Raw genomic sequence first — 20,833 nt, forward strand, 5'->3', positions numbered from 1 at the left:
AGTTGAGTTATAGAGTCATGTTATTCTTTTGGAAAATATTTTTGCAGACTCTGCATGTGCTCAGGGGGAGCATGGACAGTTTTAGTGCATCTTAGCATGTACAAAGGGGAGCTCAATCAGAGAATTCAACATGTACTCAGGGGGAGCATGGACAACATAATGTATGTCAAAGGGGGAGAATATCTTGATCCGCCCTTTTCCCTTGATGTCAAAGGGGGAGAGTGTCTTAGTGTTGTTGTTGCCATCAAGTCCAAAGGGGGAGATTGTTGGCATTATGATACAGGTGTTGTCCTTGATGGAAACTCTCTCAGATGACAGTTCACAGTGCAGCAGGTTAACAACAAAGGATTACAGATCAGACTCCAAAGAATGAAGAAAGAGAGGTATACGCTAGTTCACTTTGTCCAAGAAGCATATACACATGGGTTAATAGAACAAAAGAAGTGTATAACGTATACACGCACTTTCATAGGAGGAAAAGCACGTACATGTTGGAAAACCAAGTATTTGATCCAAGGTATTGGTCCAAGGTATTTGGTCCAAGGTATTTGGTCCAAGGTATTGACCCTAGGTATTTGGTCCAAGGTATTGGTCCTAAGTGGTTTTGGTCCAAGGTATTGAGAAAGGCCTAAGAGTATATAAGGAGGAGAAGATCATTAGGCCAAGTGTGCAAGCAATAAGATTCTAAGGAATACTTCTATCTGAAGTATATTTTATGTTGTAGGGTTATGTTTGGGACTAGATCTGAAATATTCATGTGCACCTTGAGTTCAATATTGGATCAGGAATCATGAGACTTGAAATGACTTATTCTTGAATGATCTGATATTGGGTGAGACTAGATTTGATGTTTTGCACCTGTTCTATTTGTTATCTATCATGATCTGGGTTTGTCTGAAGTCTGGAATTGTAGCAAAGTTCTGAGTCAATATTTGCAGATCTGTATGCAGGTTCATCTCAGCCAAAGAGCGTATACATGCAGGTTCGGTTCCTTCAAGTAGCGTATACTAAAGAAAAGCTTATTTTCAGATCTGATTGATCTATCTAATAAAATTATGTTATTTTATTGTTGTCTATCAAGGAAGCCTTCTTAGATCCGAATGAAAAACTAAATGCATAAGGAGGCTGGAATTTGATTGATTGATTGTATAAGTGAGAAGAAGTGATCTTTGTCCCCGCCTGAGTAAAGCTCTAAAAGTTGACAGTATATATTCAAAATATTGATAGTTGGTACAAACGTGATTCAAAAGTTTATGTTTGCAGTAGTTTTAAAGGTATACACAGGTTTAATTAATGGAAGTAGCGTATACACGCAGTTTGGGTGCCTCCAAGTAGTGTATGCACTCTAATGCATGATTTTTGAGGTTACAACTGGTTCTGAATGATGATGACGGGTTTTGGGTTCAACACAATGTTCTGGTGTCAGTGATTTTATTGTTCGTATTATCTGAATATTGGTTGATGCAGTTTAAGTTTAAAAGTTATGATGGGTCCAGTGTGAAAATTTGATGAAACATGGCCTTTAGATTGTGGTGTTGTGATCTAGGAGTATCCAATCTGAAAATTCATGAAACGTGGTCCTTGGTGGAAGAGTGGAGTTTTTTTGTAGGCTGGCACATACTGTAATAGCCCAAAATAAACATGTAATTAACCAAGAAATTTATATTAAACATGCAATTATCAGTAATTAACTTCAAGTTGAAAGCTATGGGTAGCACCCTTACCTGTGATTTCGGTTGAAGTCTGCTAACTGCAACAAGGTTTTGGGGACGACTCTCCACCCAACTGTAGGCTCAATTGCGCAATGTCGTGCTACAATTGGCCACCTCCGATCCCTCAATCAATGTACTATTGCCAGTGAATCCTCTATCTTAGAACACTATTCTCCCAAAAGAATGAAAGATAGAATCTTGGAATGATGGAATGATGGAATCATGGAATACCTCTCATCTTCCTCACCATCTATTAAATAGAGCAAACATTAAGAGGGGAACCACATGCACACACTCCATGTGTCAACATGCAACTTACTACTTTCTTGTTTTATTATTTTGTTGCTACTTTTTGATAGTTTTACTGATTTTTACTATTTTTCTTGTTTTATTTCTTTTATTTATATTTATTTAAAGAATGTAATTAATTTATTATTATTTATTAATTAATTTATTGTTTATTATCTATTATTTATTATTTATTATTAAGGGACATTACATACTCTCCCACTTTAAGGAACTGCGTCCCGAAGTTAAGTTGAATTATTTATTATTTATTATTAAGGGACATTACATTTTTTTTTTTATTACATCATGTAACAGTCTTGGCACCGTCTGTTGAACTAGTATAACCAGCAGGCATCGAAAGTTTCACAACACTTGGGAAATCCCAAGGAATCTCTATCCTTTTTCCCACTTTCAGAATCAGGCATAAGCCTTCCATTTTCGGAATCAGGCATAAGCCTCCTCGGTCTGTATCCTAGTCCAAGGCTGGCCCTAAGGCTTGAGCCTAACTCAGACCTCATATACCCCAAGGCATGCATCCGGTACAGTGCTCAATGTCACCGACATCTCGCAAGGTTGGCCCACTGCCTCCACAACTCACTAAGGTGCACAACCCTAGGCATTAAAGTCCTTATACCCCCACCAAACTTCGACATCCCAATACAATACTAGGCACCTAGCCTAGAACATCAGGCACTTGACCTCCTCAAGGTGGTCCCATAGCCCTTCAAGAGCTATCCATCAAGAGCTACACAAGACAAAGGAACCACTGGCATATGTAGTGTTGATTGAGTTTATCCCCAGCCCATATGGTATTACTTATTCTCCCTCATGCATATGGGCTCGCACGAGATCATAAAATAAATCGGCCCTCTCGGCCCATTTGTGGAGTCCTATGAATCATCACACCTCAACATGCAACCAATGCATTAGCTATACCATCATAATATTATAGAAAATAATCCACATGCCAAGTCTTGCATGTCATCATGTAACATTCATCATTGTTAATCGCAACATTATGAATAATAACCACGGAAAATTTTAAGAACCACCCTAAATTTATATGTATAATAAATGGGCTAATCCCCATGATACATAGGAAAAATGGGAGGCAATTTTATCAATAATATAATATGTATATATAATTTTTTGGCGAATCTCTCACTAGATTATATTATCTTGTATAGTGATGGAGAATCTTTCACTGAATTATACAATCTTGTAAGATCTTGGCAAATCTTTTACTGAATAATAAAACATTGTGAAGTCTTGGTGAATGTTTTGTTAAAGTATGAAACCATATATGATAATAAGAAAACATATTCATTAAATTGTAATATACTAACATACATGTTTGGAAAAAGAAACATAATTTTCTCTTCCTACAAACAATGTTCCAAGTTTCAGTGGTCGTGTTTGTAAAGGTTCTTACAATACACTCTTTCATATCCTTCTATTAGTTTTGATAATATTCCACAACAAAGTTCTTGTAGGTGTTGATATTGACAATGAGTTTTGTCAAGGTAGGAGAGATTAATATTTTCTCTACAAATTTTGTCAAGCTACCACTTTTTTCAAGTTATCAAATTTCTTTCTTATTCCATAGACTCCAACTGCGAGATAAAAAAAAACACACACACACACACACATCAAGTTTGTTTACCCCAACACGCCAACAAGTAGCAAGCCCCAACTATATTATATAAGAAAGTATTAGGTATCCCAAAGGCTTGAAGGGGATCTAATTGAAAGAAAATACCACTGTGAGAATCCTTCCAATCAATATATGAATATATAAATGTAGATTTATTATTATTTTAATTGGAAATCTTCAATTAAATAATAAAATTTAATTACGTCTCTCCCAATTTAAATTGCTTATTAGCATAATTCACTACCCTCATAGGTCTTGCATTTTTAACAGCGTTGTAACATGTAGATTAATTTCCTTTTTGGTGAACAATCTCCACCTTTTAGGAAAATATGGTGCAGTGGCTCCAACCCATACAGATCATTAGGACAAACTAAGAATAGCATAGAAGATGAAAGGTTGTACAAACTAGCTTATTTTTCAAACAACTAATCCAACATCAGTACCTAAACTTTTTCATGAAGATATCATATTGAGAATGTTTGAAAAATGGTGAGAAATCTTCTGCGAGGGTGATGCGGAAAGAGTGACAAGGTTTCATTGTTTTGAATTTTTTTTGTTAAATTAGAAAAAGTTAAAAACCAATATTAATGGAGATATTGGTATTTTTTACTAAATTTTGGGAAGTGACTAAATGTAGCTTTAACCATTCATCTTAAGATGTTTTTACAACATAATTTCCTAAGTCTATTTAATATCTTCATTATCATAAAAACCAACCCATATCCATCTTAACTCCACATCTACCACTCTTACGGGGATGAAACCTATTTATCCCTCTGAGCACTTGGTAGACCCAGAATTAAGATGGATCTAAGTTGATAGAATTTCCCCTTTAAATAGCCTATGCTCACATGAATACCATGGTACTACCATGGGTCAATACCATGGGTTATCATAAGCCTAGAGCTTAAAAATTACTATTAGTAATTGATAAAAATTAATAAAATTAATAATTGATTTTTATTTTATTTTTTATTTTAACCAAGTTAAAATGTTTAACATACATTAAATTACAACATCCATTTTTACTCTTGATCCACCAAGCCCCGAAAGGGATCAAATATTTTTTCACTCTATGAAAATTTGCATATCACGATATTTGATCCTATCGGGGCTTAGTAGATCCAGAGTAAAGATGGATCTATGCTGGTTTAATTCCTCCATTTAAATAGGCTACATTCCACGTGAATACCATGGGTCAATACCATGTGCCATTTTTATTTTTATTAATACTCTTATTAGGGTTAATAATGTTTTTTTCATGGTATTAATAATAATCTAGCCCATGGTATTTGGCCCATAGTATTTTGTCCATACGTTTCACCTAAATATAACGCATTTTTTGAGTGTTCGTAAATATAAGGTGACTTATGGAGTAAATATAATTTTTTTTTTTATTTGTTTACCACACCTCTCGTTTATTTATATTTTTATTAATTTACCATACCTCTTTTACAAATATGGTATTTGGCCCATAGGATTAACTTAAATAAAACCTCTTTTTTGAGCCTTCATAAATAGAAAGAGAGTTATGGACTAAATATAAAAAGAGATTTTATTTATTTACCATACGTCTAGTTTTTTTATATTTGTATTTATTTACCATACCTTTTGAGTAAGTCTAAAAGAAGGTTTTATTTATTTACCATACCTCCACTTTATTTATATTTTTATTTGTTTACACCCTTACACGTATATAAGGTGACTTGTGGAGTAAATATAAAAAATGTTTTATTTATTTACCATACCTCTAATTTACTTGTATTTTTATTAATTTATCATACCTCTAATTTATTTATATTTTTATTAATTTACCATACTTCTTTTATAAATATGGTATTTGGCCCATATGATTCACTTAAATAAAATCTATTCTTGAAAATTAGGGCAAATGGAAGGTTGTAACTCCTAATTTCAAGGGCTAAATTTACCTTTTTTACCCTCTCCCTTAAAATAAGGTGGACTATTTGAGGTGATTTGTAAAAATGTACTATGATACAAAATATTCGCCCACTAAAAATTTAGAACCCCTTAATTTCGCCTAAGGGCACATTCGCCCCTAAAATTTTCCATGATAATAACGAACTTCCATGATAATAACGAACTGCATGCTCATGCATGTCATAAATTTGTACACAACTATCACATGCTTCACCTCATGAAATACCATCATAAGTTATAACATCAACATATTTGCATCAAAGACATATCATGACTTCACATAATAAATGAACGACTTGTCAATAAACCTCATATTTTAGCATCATAATTCCTATGCATATCATATCCATCATGAGTATTCAACATTAAATACCTATCATCACGTAGTAAATGAATATGTCAATATACCTTGACATAACATCATAATGCCTATGCATATCATCATCATCATAAGGATACATCATCAGTATTGTAACAACTATATAAATATGAACCACATGTGCATGATCCTCCTCATACCATCATATCATGAAACATCATCAATATGAAAAACATCTCAATTCTTATCAAATATAGAATAATACTCTATAAGCATTGTTTTCATGATTCATCAGAAAAATCAATTTCATTTACTTTACAAACATTCAACTATGAACTAAGATTATTCAACCTCCATCTAGGATCTATGTTATCTCATCAATGTTATAATCATTTCCACTTCCTTCAACTAGGAAGTTTACCATTTACACCATAGGTATAAGCATCTAAGTACATTGTTACATGAGCCTCATCATCTTGAGTCTTAATCTCTCGTCATATATTCTTCCTTCCCTAAGGAAATTCTGGTGAAATTCATTGTTAAGATATTACTAGTTATACAATCATTATTTTTTTCTTAAATCATCTATCTCATAATTAAAATCCCTTGGTTTTACATCCATTTACCCTTTGGTTTACCAATTTTAATACTGCTATAGGCAATTGCATATAAACACTAGGTCATCATGATTTAATTTTATATCATGCTTAATTTACTTGCATGAGGGTTTGTTGATCCATGTTGACTTATACATACATCACTTAACAATTATCGTTTTCATCCACAAAAATATTTTCTTATCTCGTCAAGTTCCTATCTCAATACCACTTGATTGCTTTGTTGTACATTCACCCTTCTTCAAGTTGGACAAGGGATTCTTGCTCATTAAATAGTATCTTTATTTTAGATTTTGAAACAGTTGGAAACACTACTATCATCATTGTCCATGAAAAATTTAAATGTGTGGTGTTTTGAGGAAACAACCTCTTTAAACGCTATGGGAACAAAACTTGATAAGTTTCTCTATGTGAAGTCCTACTCATGAAACAATGAGTGCAAATAAGTCAAGTACAACATCTATTATTTGACTCTCACTTCTTTTGTCAATATGTACACAATCCTTCTCAAGGTATCCTTATAAAATTTCTAGCAACATTCCTTCTATACTTCAACTATTAAACTATGTAGATCATCACTATGACCATTACCAATCATGTTTCTCGGTCCACTCATCAATACCCTTAAAAGAACTTTTTTCTTGATAGAACATCCCTTCATTTCCTCCTACCCGATATTCATAGATATATTTTTTTTTTTTCTCATATTCCATGTCTACTAGCTTCAAAAATGGAAACTTCTTCACTTCCTTCAATTTAATTAATTTGACTTTAATTTCTCACCTCCATTCATTGTGGTTTCTTTTCCTCCTCTCTTAAAATCATAGCATTGATACACTTTGGAAATGTTGTTACTATTCCCCAACTTAGGTAATACCCTATAAATAAATTCATTAAGATGGCTACCAAATGTAATCTGCTTATCATTTTCTGTTTTAAGAAATCAACATAATAAAATTGCCTGATCATACATCTTGTTATCCATAATTCATGCATATAGTTAGTCACCTATGGAAAACTTTACAATGTGGCTCTCCCATTAGAGGGAAAAACTATTATAGATGTTGTCATGCACACAAGTTATCTCCTCCAATTGATCAATTTTACTACGGATTTACTTCTTTAATCTATGTCATCATACCTTCGAGGTTCCTTCAAAATGACCTTCATTATTACCATGATTATTTAACTTCATTAGTTGATTGCCAATATTTTCTTCTTTTATGTGCATCATCCTTAGATAGGCCTTATAGTGATACCTTTAGAGTACCAAGTTATGATTATACCAAACTCTTCCATTATGTTCTAAAATAGGTTGCCTCTTCTTATTGATTTCTTATTGAGCTATCATTAGTTATCATCATTAAAAAATTTGTAAGTTTCTCCTTTCCATTTCTCCTTAGACAACTTTATCCAATATATGCAATTAACCTTGAATCACGAAACCTCATGTAACATTATACTCAACATCGTAACAGTTAATTAAACTAAACTGAAATCATAGTGTATGATTTAGATGTATCATAAAGTTTAAACAATAAAACATGCTTTACTTAGTTAACTAAATAACTAAATTACTACCTACAATATAGCGCATATCACCAAAGTAACATGGAATTTTTGCAAGACTTAATGGTAAAACAAATATTGGTAAGAGTTTTCTATTACCTCGTTGCATGATTCAAGAATTCTAACATTAAACCTTTCTTCACCAAAAAAAAATCAATTGTGTCACTAACATACTATTAATATTCTTTATATTAATATTTAAACATTATTTTTACAAAAATATTTTCATATAATTTTTTTATACGTAACTTTCATTTTTTTACCAATATATTTAACCTATCTATATTCTAACTCACCCTTTCATAACTTCGCACTTTAATTTCATTGCTTCACATTGTAGTATTACAAAATTAAGATATATAATTCCAACTCTATTTATCTCCTTACATTATTATCACTAAATATGCATATCATTCTCTTTTATAATCCTTGTATGCACATTATTCACAATGGTTTCACGAATCTTAGAAATAGAGAGGGCCCTAAGAAATAGAGAGGCCTTAATTTTACATCCGTTAATTCGGATTGTGTGGAGTGCTCCTAATTTTGCTACAAAGTGACATTACGTATAATTTTTACAAACCCTTGCTTATTACAATATCTGCCATCATATTCTAGGATATGTTATTACTTTTTTCTTTTTTTTTACACTCTTTTGTGAAGCTTGCACTCTCTCCCCTTAATACTTATATTGTACTCTTCCCTGTTCTTCTCATCATTCCAAGTTAGTCATAATTATTAGGGCCACCCTTTATTATCACCATTAGATAGTCAATAAGTTGATTTTGCTTCTTGTCTATCAGTTTATTTTAGTGTCTACAAGTTTACTCATGTCTTCATTTGTTTCATGCTTATCTTCTAACGGCACTGGTTTCTTTTGGAATTTCTTGGTCCACCCTATAAGTAATAGAGATTCATAAATACAATAATTATTCTTAAAATATCAGTGCATAATCAAAATAATCATTAACTCTATGAACATTTATGAATTGGTATTCCCCTTCACTCATTTATTTTTTATTTTTTATTCTTCCCCTCTTCAAGAGATGATTTACTTGGAACAAGGCCAACAATATTTCTTCAAAATTTTATTTATGACCCTATTTCCATCCACTAGTTTTCCTTGAATTTACCTAATATTGTAAGTTAAATCCACTTTTGCAAGATGTCCTAAACTACAATTACCTCTTTAACTCATGTAAATATATCGTTTAAAATTAAATTTATTTAAGAAATATTTCTAATCCTCCAAATAAATCACTACTTACTCTTTTTATTGCAACTAATTAAAAAGATAATAATTCCAATAAAAGATGTATCTTAATTACTAATAATATTACTATTAAAATATTAATCTACCTCAACTACTCCCACTGTGGTCGTTTATCTCCAGAGTAGATAAATTTGCAAATACCTGATATTTTATTTGATACAGTTTTCATGCACTGGTTATTATAGGATCTATTCATGGGATGAGATTGAGTTATAAATTGTGAATTTTGTGGCGACTACTGGTTCTGTTACAATTCTAAGGCATCCTGAGCGAGGAGCCAATCAAGCAGCACCTAATTGCAAACTTTTGAAGACAAGCATTTAAGTCTCTCTGCAGTTTGTCTTGGCTATTGGCAAACCACTATGTATTAAACAGTCCAGAAATAGCGTAACCAGCAAGGACCCGAGTTCTAATTGTCACTCATTAATTTGAGCCATAATACTGTGAAAAATTTGTCAATTGTTGAGACATTCAATAAGGCACCACGAACAAAGATAAAAAACAACATAATCACAAAGAGCACGAACAAGAGGTTTCAAGTTCCCTCTAATACTCAGTTCGATACAAACCCTGAGACTGTTGCATCTGAGCAAGAAAATCCATATTTTATGCGACCTTGTTCTATTGAAGTCGAAGTATGGTTATGAAATGGACCATCTAAAGAAGCTTGGTCCTTAATGAAAGGTACCTTTAATCTGGGTTTGCAGTTTATTCTTGCGGACTTGGTTTCCTTGCGGCCATGATTATTTTTGAAAGCATAATCTCAGAGCACCTACAGTTTGATCACTCTATCCTAGTGTAATTACCAACAAATGCCTCAAGTACTTATGAAACATTAAGGATTTGAATCTGGGCACTCAACAAAAAGAAGCTCAAATAAATTATAAGAAACATTGCGTTGGCAGCAATAGGAATTGATGCGTCCACAACTGCAGCCATGGCTCTCACAAAGCCTGTGGTTGGTTTTTTTTCCAGAATAAATCTAGACTCCTTCGAGTGTCTGTTAGGGAAAATTTACATGGTACCCTTTTGAGGATTAAGGTTGCAGCTAATCAAGTATTGGGTAAATGCGGTGACCAAAAATTGAAATGGAACAATGTGAACGGTTTTGGAGAATTTTGTTTCAGAGATATGTTTTGAGAATTAGGGGATTATGGGTTGATGCAAAGGCCAAACGTAATTTAAGAACTAATGCACACAGACAGTCCAAATCGCACATTGCTTCACACAGTCAGTTTTTGAGGAGAATTGCTTTCATTTCAAAGAAGATAGATGATTCTGAGAAAATGAATGACTATTCATGGTGGGAGTTCTGTGAGGCACAGCTTACATCCCTGATGGGAAACTTCTTCCTACTTTCTTATTTTGTGAGTAAGAAGGAGAGGGGAGCCAGTACAGTCCAGGTTGCAAGTGTGTTAACCACACTTATTGGTTTGTTACACTGTTTGACATTTAGATGCACTGCGTCCTCTCAGCTCTGGAGGGGAAAATCTGCCAAGTTTTTCGAGGAAACCAGCCTCTTTTTTTTTCTTAAGAATCAAATCTAGATGGAACTATAACATTACCCTTCTCTGTCTGATCCAGCTAGATTCTTGCAGCTAATTATTGCAAAATTTGTATTTGAATTTGTATAATTCCTCAGGAATTCAGTAAAAACAGCCCTGTTAAAGACAACTAAATTTGAGTATCTTTTACTAAGAGCTTTTGCACTTGACTTGGGGCCGTGATTTACAGAGCCGTATATCCAAAATATTATCTCTAATGATGCAGGATAGATTAAAGGAGATTTAGTGCATATAAAATACTAAAAGCAGATCGAGGGGTAGTTTAAAAACCAGCAATTAAATGCATTGTTTAGGGTTATTCTGCAGACATTGCAGACATTTTTATCTGTAAGGATACATATTAGAATGAGTTCAGAGTTTATAGTCAACTTGGAAAATGACCATGCAAGGCCAAAGAGTATAGTATGTTTTAACTCAGACTTGAGAAAAACTCAAGAGATGACTTTAGATATAAATTAGAATAATAAAGTAACACTAATTTTAATAATCAAAGCAAAATGAATTCTTTTTCTTGAGTTAAATGTCCTCTATATACGAAAACGAAGATGCAGATTCAATCTGATTTTCAAAGCAAGCTGCGATAGCCAGCGATGGTTGGTCAGATAGTTAGATGGTTAGACAGTTTGGCCGAGTGGTCTAAGGTGCCAGATTTAGGCTCTGGTCTGAAAGGGCGTGGGTTCAAATCCCACAGCTGTCAAGAGTGCAGTTTGAGATTTTGTTTTCTGGAAAACAAGCTTAGAAAAACCGTTTAGAGAGAAAAGTCACGAGAGAGAATTTGTTGGAGATCAAATCAAGCATAACCCATTTACGATATTGCAGACCACAGCAGTTACGATACTACCATGTTTTCTTTTTCAATTTGTACGGCAGAATACTTGCCAGGCATATAATGGCAGAAACTGGAGGGTAAGGGATTACGAATTTTCTAGAAAACAAACTTTATGTACTTGATATCAGGTTATGGCCAATCCTATAAATTTTGTATTATCCCACTCGCGGAAATAAATTCAGCACTTTCAAGAATTGTCTAACATCTAAAATCTTGAAATTTAGCAGTTGTAACTTAAATTTCTATAAAAATCTACATAAAATATTATTTTATCTACATAAAATTTCTATTATTTCCATTACTTCATGAATCAAATGAAAGACAAATTGCTAATGTCCATTCAAGGACCCAACCCTGCGCACAGCACCAAGCCAAGGAAGGGAGTGTATATTATTGGAAGGGGTGTATATTCATGCTCTATAGGCCCTAAGAGTTGAACCTGCTCTGATACCATATGTAAGCCCAAAATAAACATGTAATTAACCAAAAAATTTATATTAAACATGAAATTATCACTAATTAACTTCAAGTTGAAAACTATGGGTAGCACCCTTACTTGTGATTTCAGTTGAACTCTGCTAATTGCAACAAGGTTTTGGGGATGACTCTCCACCCAAACCGTAGGCTCAATTGCAAAAGGTCGTGCTACAACTAGCCACCCCCAAGCCCTCAATCAACGTACTACTGCTAGTGAATCCTTTATCTTAGAACACTATTCTCCTAAGGGAATGAAAGATAGAATCTTGGAATGATGGAATGATGGAATCATGTAATACCTCTCATCTTCCTCACCATCTATTAAATAGAGCAAACATTAGAAGGGGAACCACATGCACACACTCCATGTGTCAACATGCAACTTACTGCTTTCTTGTCTTATTATTTTGTTTTTACTTTTTGAGAGTTTTACTGATTTTTACTATTTTTCTTGTTTTATTTCTTTTGTTTTTACTTTTTGATAGTTTTACTGATTTTTGCTATTTTTCTTGTTTTATTTCTTTTATTTATATTTATTTAAACCATGTAATTAATTTATTAATTAACTTATTGTTTATTATTTCATATTTCATATTTAATATTTATTATTACTTTTATTATTTATTATTAAGGGACATTACACCTACGTACTAGTAAACATATTGGCTAGTACAAGAGCTAGGGGATTGTAGCTCCCTTCCAGTAGAAGCTAGATAACGAGAGAAGGTTGTAACCTTCTGTAGGTAGAAGCCTGCGTACTGGTATGAGTCTGCACCAATACAAGATTGTGAACATATTTTCTTATTATTAAAAGAAGACAGAGACGACAGAAGAAGGTGGTTTTTACCCACATTGGGTTTCCACCTTACATCTTGGTGTTCATGTGTGTTTCTTATGTGTGATGCTTTATTATGCTTTTATTGCACTGTCTAATAAATCTCTGATATACTTCTTTAAGATCAAAACATCATAAATTGTCTAAATCACAAGTTCTCTGGATATACATTGGTTTCCTTAATCACAATCGCATGTACATGCTAGTTCACTTCACTGAGGTAGCCTATATAAATCTGTTTGGGAAATAAAATTATTGATCTGATAATACTGATTCACCCCCCTCTCAGTATTATTTCCAACACAATGTCACTACCATCTAAAACCATTTGGATGCCAGCTCATTTTTCCACTTGTCTGGTGTCCACCACTTTTTTATCTTTAGAGAAATATGGATCCATGTGCTTAGAAAAATGACAAAATGGTTACACATCTGTAGACTTGGATTCCCAGATATACTTCTCGCTGACACATTGGTAGGCCATCTCATCAACCAACTCATCTGGACCACCTAAGAAAATGCTTCCACTCGTTACCTTTACCAAGTCATTCGTATGTACATATATAGATATCTGGCTTTTGGGTGTCTTTCTTCTTTCTCATCTCGAATTTTCTCAAAAATCTTGGGTGCCTAGATATCTGGATATCTGTTCGTCCACACGGATAAACAAAAATGTCTTGAATATCACAAATTTCTTCACAAGTCTATATGTCTTGGATTTCTTCACATGTTCATATGTCTTAGATTTCCCAGATATTTGGCTAATTCTAGAATCTAGCTTTCTAGTCGCACATCAAATCACTTGCCCCTAGATGGCCTAGATATCCTGAATGTACTTGAATATTCTAGATGCCTTATGACTTAACTTGCTGTAAAACTTCAAATTGATTTATCTCATCCATCCTTGGGAGTTTAACTAAGTGTCATATGTCATTGGAAAGGTCTCTAGGAGAGTTATCCAACCACGAAATTTTCTTATGATTTTGAGCACCTTACATACAAACAAAATTCCTTCAAATATATGATATTAGATCATACATACATCAATCTACAATCAATACAAGACTCTATAAACACCAAAAGCACATCAACAATGATTACTTGACATTAATGACAACCAATTGTCATGTTTCTTAACAATCTCCAATAAACTCCCCTTGACCTTAACACTAGTTGACATCAATGATACTCCTTTGGCATTAATGACAATACTTTCCTCAACAACTCTACTGACAATTAAATCTCCATTTGTTAAGTCTATTCCTTTCTCCTTTTCTCTTTGTTGCAAACTTCTTGCTCAACCTTCTTATCGAGCTCCCTTGACTTTGACATCAACGATAACACAATACTCAACAATAATTATGAATGCTTAGGGACTGGAAATATAATCATGGGAATTCACACCCTCTCCTTTGAATCCTCATGGGAATTTACACACTCTCCTCATTCCTTATGGGAAATCACAATCCTTTAATCTTATTAGGTAGAGTTTCCATTCTCACCATCATTTTTATAATCACCATTCTCATGTGCAAGAACTACCCATGTTATGCATGATATGCTTATCTTACTGGGACTAATGTGAAAAACATGAAAATGAATAAATAAGTAATGTCAAGAGTAATTTGTTAGCTTGGGATGAGATATTGATGGTTTTAGAAGAGAACATATGTTTTTTTTAGGAAGTCCTATTAATTTTCATTAACTAAATGTCTTAGAGGCAAAGCATTAATTTCACAATTTATCTCTAAAATATAGTCAACAAAATAGATTTTCCTTCCTACACTAAAGAGAATTTGAAGGGAAGAATTTTCCTTGGGCATTGTTGAGAAATTAAAGGAAATTCCTTCCTTATGTTATGTAGGGAATTAAGTGTGAATTCCATGACTGATTAATGGTTGGATGAGTTTCCTTGCTCTATAATAAGTAGATTGGATAAGCTTAAGATAATTATGTTTGGTTGAGTGATTTGTGACTCTATAACATCAGTAATCCATCCTAACAATATCATATCTTTACTTGGGGCTAACATGTACACTAGATACCCATGGTAGGGTGTAAAAATTATTATACACAACTATTTTATTGAACTATATTTTTTTGGTATGCTAAAACCATTGATTGACATTACATAATCCTAAGGTTATTGTTGTTCTTTGATTTGCCACCAAGGAAACCATACCATTCAAAAAATAATAATCTTTTTGTCTAGAGATCATTTAAGTGAAAAATTAAACCAAAATAAATAGAGTTCCCGAGTCTATACTAGTGAACATTTAAATACCAACTAAGTACATAATTCCCACATTAATAGGATTTTGAAGAACATAAAACAAAAAATTTATTTAGTTCCTAGACATTCTAATAACTAGTAGAGACAATAATATCCACCTTAATAGCTACTACTTTGCTATAGATTCCTAGATCTGAACCCAATGCCAAGCTTGCCTCAATACAATCTAATCTATTGTCCAATGCCTTTAGCTACAACTGAATATTATCTAACATCAATAAAATCTTTCCCTTAGCATCATTTCTCTCAAGAAGGACTTTTCTAAGGGAGGATTTAATTTACCAATACAATTTAACTATATGTAAATATTGGTTCTAATGGCTTGGGCGTGTCCTTTTTTTAGAACCCAAGCCACTAGTTCAACAAATACTTTTGAGCCTAGATTACAATCATGCTCCTAGAAAACTTCTTCTTCCATATATTTGAGCGCTTGTTGTATTTCCTGAGAAGTTTAGTGGTTATATAATTGAGAGGAATCAAGTAAAAAATTAGCGCATGACCCCATTTGTGATCCCCAAAAACCACCACCTCTATGACATTGCACTTTGTTCATGGCCATTACCACAACACATCATGGTTCGATATGAATGAGTCTACAGGTAGGAACAAGTAGATTTTTTCATAACTCACAAAGCTAAATGAAATTACTCGAAAGTTCTTCTCCTTCGGATGTGAAACAAGGGACAAATCAAGGGAGAAAGTGAACACTTAGGATAGAGGTAAGGGAAAGAATGAAGACCACAAGGGAATAATAGGGAGAATATATACCTAATGAATAATGTATAATGAAGCTATGATGCACTAAAAGATTAGAAGGAAAAATGAAGTTCGCATACCAAAATATCCTTGAGGAAAAACAAAGTGCCATATGAGTCTTTAATGAAGGAGGATGGCTGCCAAAGGGAGAATGGATCCATTATGAGATGAAGCTTAACAAAACTAAGTACACATTGAGAATGAGTGAGCATCCCATTAAGGTGAAGATGTGGATTCACATAAATGAAATCGTCTAACATATTAACCTTCATATCCCAAATGGTGCAAAATGATAACACATACATGCTAGTTGATGAGGAGAAATAAGCCATGAAATCCTCATTCATTACTCAAAGTGAATACAACCTCACCACATTAATCACCTTTTATCACCACATATAAGGATGAACTATGTATATTTAAAAGGTAATTGTCAATATTTACTTATAAATGTGTAATTAAATTATCTTTTCGATTTTGTAAATCTACAAAATGTATATATTATATTGACAACATATTTTAATAATAAACTAGGCATATAAATTATGTGATTTCAAATAATTTAAATTTATGTTCAACTATCATTATTGTACCCATTCTTATATTATTATAATTTTCAACTATTTTGAGAAGCTATATTTCATTTTATTTACAATCACTATATATCCATCTTAACCATGGATCTAGTAAGAACCCAGAGGAATCAAATCCCTTGAGGTACAAACTCTTTTTATAGTGCAAAACTTAAAAAAATTGCACCTCCAAAGATTGCATCCCTTAGGGACTTGATAGATAATGGTTAAGATGAAAATATCTCTCTCCCCCTCCCTCCCTCTCTCTATCTTATATAATTTTTTATTTTTAAATTACAATTTTGAATACATAATTGGATTCCACCCCTTGAATGCATGGAATAACATAACTTAAACAAGCAACAAGCTTTTGCTCCATTCAAAAATAATCCTTAATAAAAAGGTCAAAATATAATACTTGAAATGCTATAACAAAAAATAAAAATAAAAAAAATCAATTACTTTATATGATATTTAGATATTTTATTATTATTATTATTTTAAAGCATATTATTATTGACATTTAAATAGTTTCGTTAACATGAGCATTTAGATATTTTATTTATGATATACATTAAATTTTTTAATTTCTATTAATATTTTTTAAATGTCATATTAATTTTATATTAAGAATTGAATTAATTTCACATGTCCCACTTATTATTGTTACAAGCAAAGAATTGAATCTTTTTACTTTCAATTATATCTTTAAATTACATAATTAAATATTTTATTGTGGTTTATATACATATTTTGGAAAGTTGATATTAAATTAAATTAGTTAATATGGATATTAAAATGGTTTATATATGTATCCAATTGAAATATGAAAATATAAATAATATTAACTTTATTTATTTTTTATGTTAATTACTTTAAAATAATTTTAAAAGTTAATATAAAATTATCTTATTTTAATTGGATATGGAAATATTTTATTTATAAATAGAAATGAAAGAATTTTTTTACTCTTCTTTGTATCTTTATATTAGATTAAAACAAACACAATTAAAATAAGACTAAATTTTATAATATTTTAAAGTTAAATTAACTATATAAAATATATATATAATAGTTAAATTATTTTTTTATTTAAAAAATATTTTATTTTTTTAAAAACGACATATGTCAACTCCACATTGTCCGTAGACAAAATTACAAAGCTTTTAAGGTGTAGAATAAATGTGTACTCTACAAAATGTTCGTATAATTGTAAATAGTGGCGACATGGCATTTAGATTAGGCAATATTAGTACGGGTATAAGAGTATCCTTTAGGTAGATGGTAGATGTTATGGAACGTTTAGGTACATGTTAAATGTTATAGAACGTTTAAGAAGGATGTATGATTTATAAATATAAGGGAATATTAAAGTTTTCATATTTATTATTTATTATTTTATTTTTATTATAAAATATAATTATAGGGTTATATGCGAGTAATAGTATAGATATTGGTAAAATAAAATGAATTCAATTTTTTATATTTAAAAAAAAAAATGATTTTTTTTAATATAAATGTTTTAAATTATTTTTAAAAGCATTTTTAATATTAAATTAATATAATTTTTTGTTAATTTTATTTTTATTAAATTTGTAGAAAGTACACTTATATATGTGTTATATTCATGTTAAGTATAAAAGGAAGTACACAATTTTTTTATCTTCCTTTATCTTGATCAATACATTAATACAATTTATTATTATTATTATTTTTTATATAATTTATACATAGTTGACATTCAAATATTTTACACAATATGGTTTTATTATTTTTCTTTTTCTTTTAAATACACATCTTCTTGATTTTGGGAAGTAGAAAACATATATTATTGAGATAGAAACTCTTTGACCCACCTCTAGATCCTCCCCCTCCCCCTCTCTCTCCCTGTGCCCCTCCCCCACTCTCTCCCCCTTGCACTCTTGTGTGTGTATATAAAGAGAGAGAAAACTATATTTACATTGATTTTTTTTAGCATATTGAGATGTTTTAATTATAACTCATATTGATTTTATTTATTAATATTATTTAAATACCACATATCAACTCCATGTTAAATTTAAAATGAATTATACATCTCCCTCAGAATTCATAATAAAACTATAAGAATTTTTTTAATTTGGATTCCTTTATCTCTTTATATTAAATTGATATAAAATTGTCACTTAATATGAATATTGAAATATATATATATATATATATACACACACACATCACATCAATATGAAATTAACATATTATATTGAAATTAACATGTGTTATATAATTTCATATTGAAAAATAAAAAACTTGCACTTCTTTTTCATATTAAAACTTAAAAAGTCAATTATTTAGGAAATTATAAATTTTTTTATTTTTAATCATTTTATCTTTTTATATAAAATTTGATTAAAAATTAAAATATTCATTATAATTTATATTATTTTTTTAATATTAATTTTTAATTTATTAATACAGATATTATTTTATTATTTTTAATTATAATATTATGAAACAACATTTCTATACTTAACTCTTAAATACCATTTAAAAAAAATTATGATATATAAATTTCAATGGAATCATGTTATTATATTGCAAATCTAATGTAAATCTTATGAAAATTATTTGTTTTCTAAAATAAAAAATAAAATGATGAGAAGTAAAAGAAGGAAATCCCATTCATAAAATAATCCGTTATTCTTGTGTCACATCATTTCAACATCGATTGGTGCACGCAAATTGCTTGTCTTTTTGTTTCATTACTTTGATACCTCCTGTCTCCATCCATACGCCTCTTGTATTCTGTGACCGTTACAGGTTACGTCAAGGATGACCTACTGAATAAGTGTTACAATATATATATATATATTTATTTATTTTGTGTATGAAACATGCATTGCATATAATATGTCACCTTTCATTTGTTACGTATTTATTGGGCACAATTCGTTACGTTAAAGTTGGTGTTTTCCTTGCACATACATTTGAGGTCGATTTTTTTTGTTTTAATTTTTTTAATGTGGCTTCTTACCATTCACGCCATCTTTATATAAAAAAATATTAGTGAAGATATTAATGTTCCTATTTTCATCGTTGGCACATTCATAGGTGAAATGGTACTTCAACTCTCCCACTATCAAGACATTCAATTTTAAAACTTTTTTCTTGAGGGGAAAGGAGACCCTTTAAGCATTGTATTGCAATAAAAAGAAGTGAGAATATACATACCTAAATTCCTTTTCTATGTTCAAGATAGATATAACCTAGCAACCTAGAGAAGTTGGGATTCTTTCGGGAAAGACATTAGAGATTGTCATCAATGGGATATTAAGTGCCATGAGATCAAGAAAGAGGCCTTTAAAGGCCAAAAGAATCTTTCATAATAAAGGTGGTACATATATTGCTAATTTATTCTAAATGTTTTCCTATTTGATTGCAATATGAGAATGCTACTAAATCACCACAGTCTATACATAATGGTATCACGGAGCTAAAGGAGGCTATTGATCACTAAACAAAGATGAGTGTGCATGTCATTTTGTTTAAGAGATTCAAACCAAAATCACTTAATCACGTATCAATGGAAACACCAACTCAGTAATTCATTTATCACACCTTTGAATTATTTTGATTATTTTAATGAATTATTTTAATGAGATGGGTAGTTTATTTTTTTATTACATTAAATATCTTCCTTTAACTTTCAATCGGATACCACCATAATATCAAGAATACGAAAAAAAACACATAATTTTCATGCTCAATCACATCGTGAAAGCCCAAGTCATTCAGAAAAGAAGAGGAGCTCGATATTTGTGCCCATTATTGTAGTAGGATGGGAGGACAAGGCCTTGGTGGACACTAAACACAATTTTACAATTCAGATGTAAAATATATTGGACCAAGGCTTGGCATGGCAATTTATTTCCAAAATTCCTTACCATTAAAAGCTTGGAGGTGTACTTTTAGCCAATTCCACTCCAATTCAACCCTATTTATAAAAAAATTCATCCATTGATGTTACAATAGAATAATTTTTTATAGGGGTCATAACCCTCTTATTCTATATTATAATTATTACATTTAGCTTCATCTTGATCTTACTCTAGATGCATAGATATTACAACCTCTATAATATAAATTTGGATATT

General features: G+C 31.3%; 1 non-coding gene across 1 annotated transcript; it reads left to right on the plus strand.

Moving 5' to 3' along the window:
* Positions 1–11,555: 11,555 nt before the first annotated feature.
* On the plus strand, positions 11,556–11,635 carry TRNAL-UAG (transfer RNA leucine (anticodon UAG)). The gene has a single exon. It is a non-coding gene; the product is annotated as a tRNA-Leu (tRNA).
* Positions 11,636–20,833: the final 9,198 nt, after the last annotated feature.

This window comes from Pinus tabuliformis, chromosome 3_2 (genome assembly GCF_031772625.1).
Source record: "Pinus tabuliformis cultivar Carrire ecotype Pingquan chromosome 3_2, CPIR1, whole genome shotgun sequence".
Lineage (NCBI taxonomy): Eukaryota > Viridiplantae > Streptophyta > Pinopsida > Pinales > Pinaceae > Pinus > Pinus tabuliformis.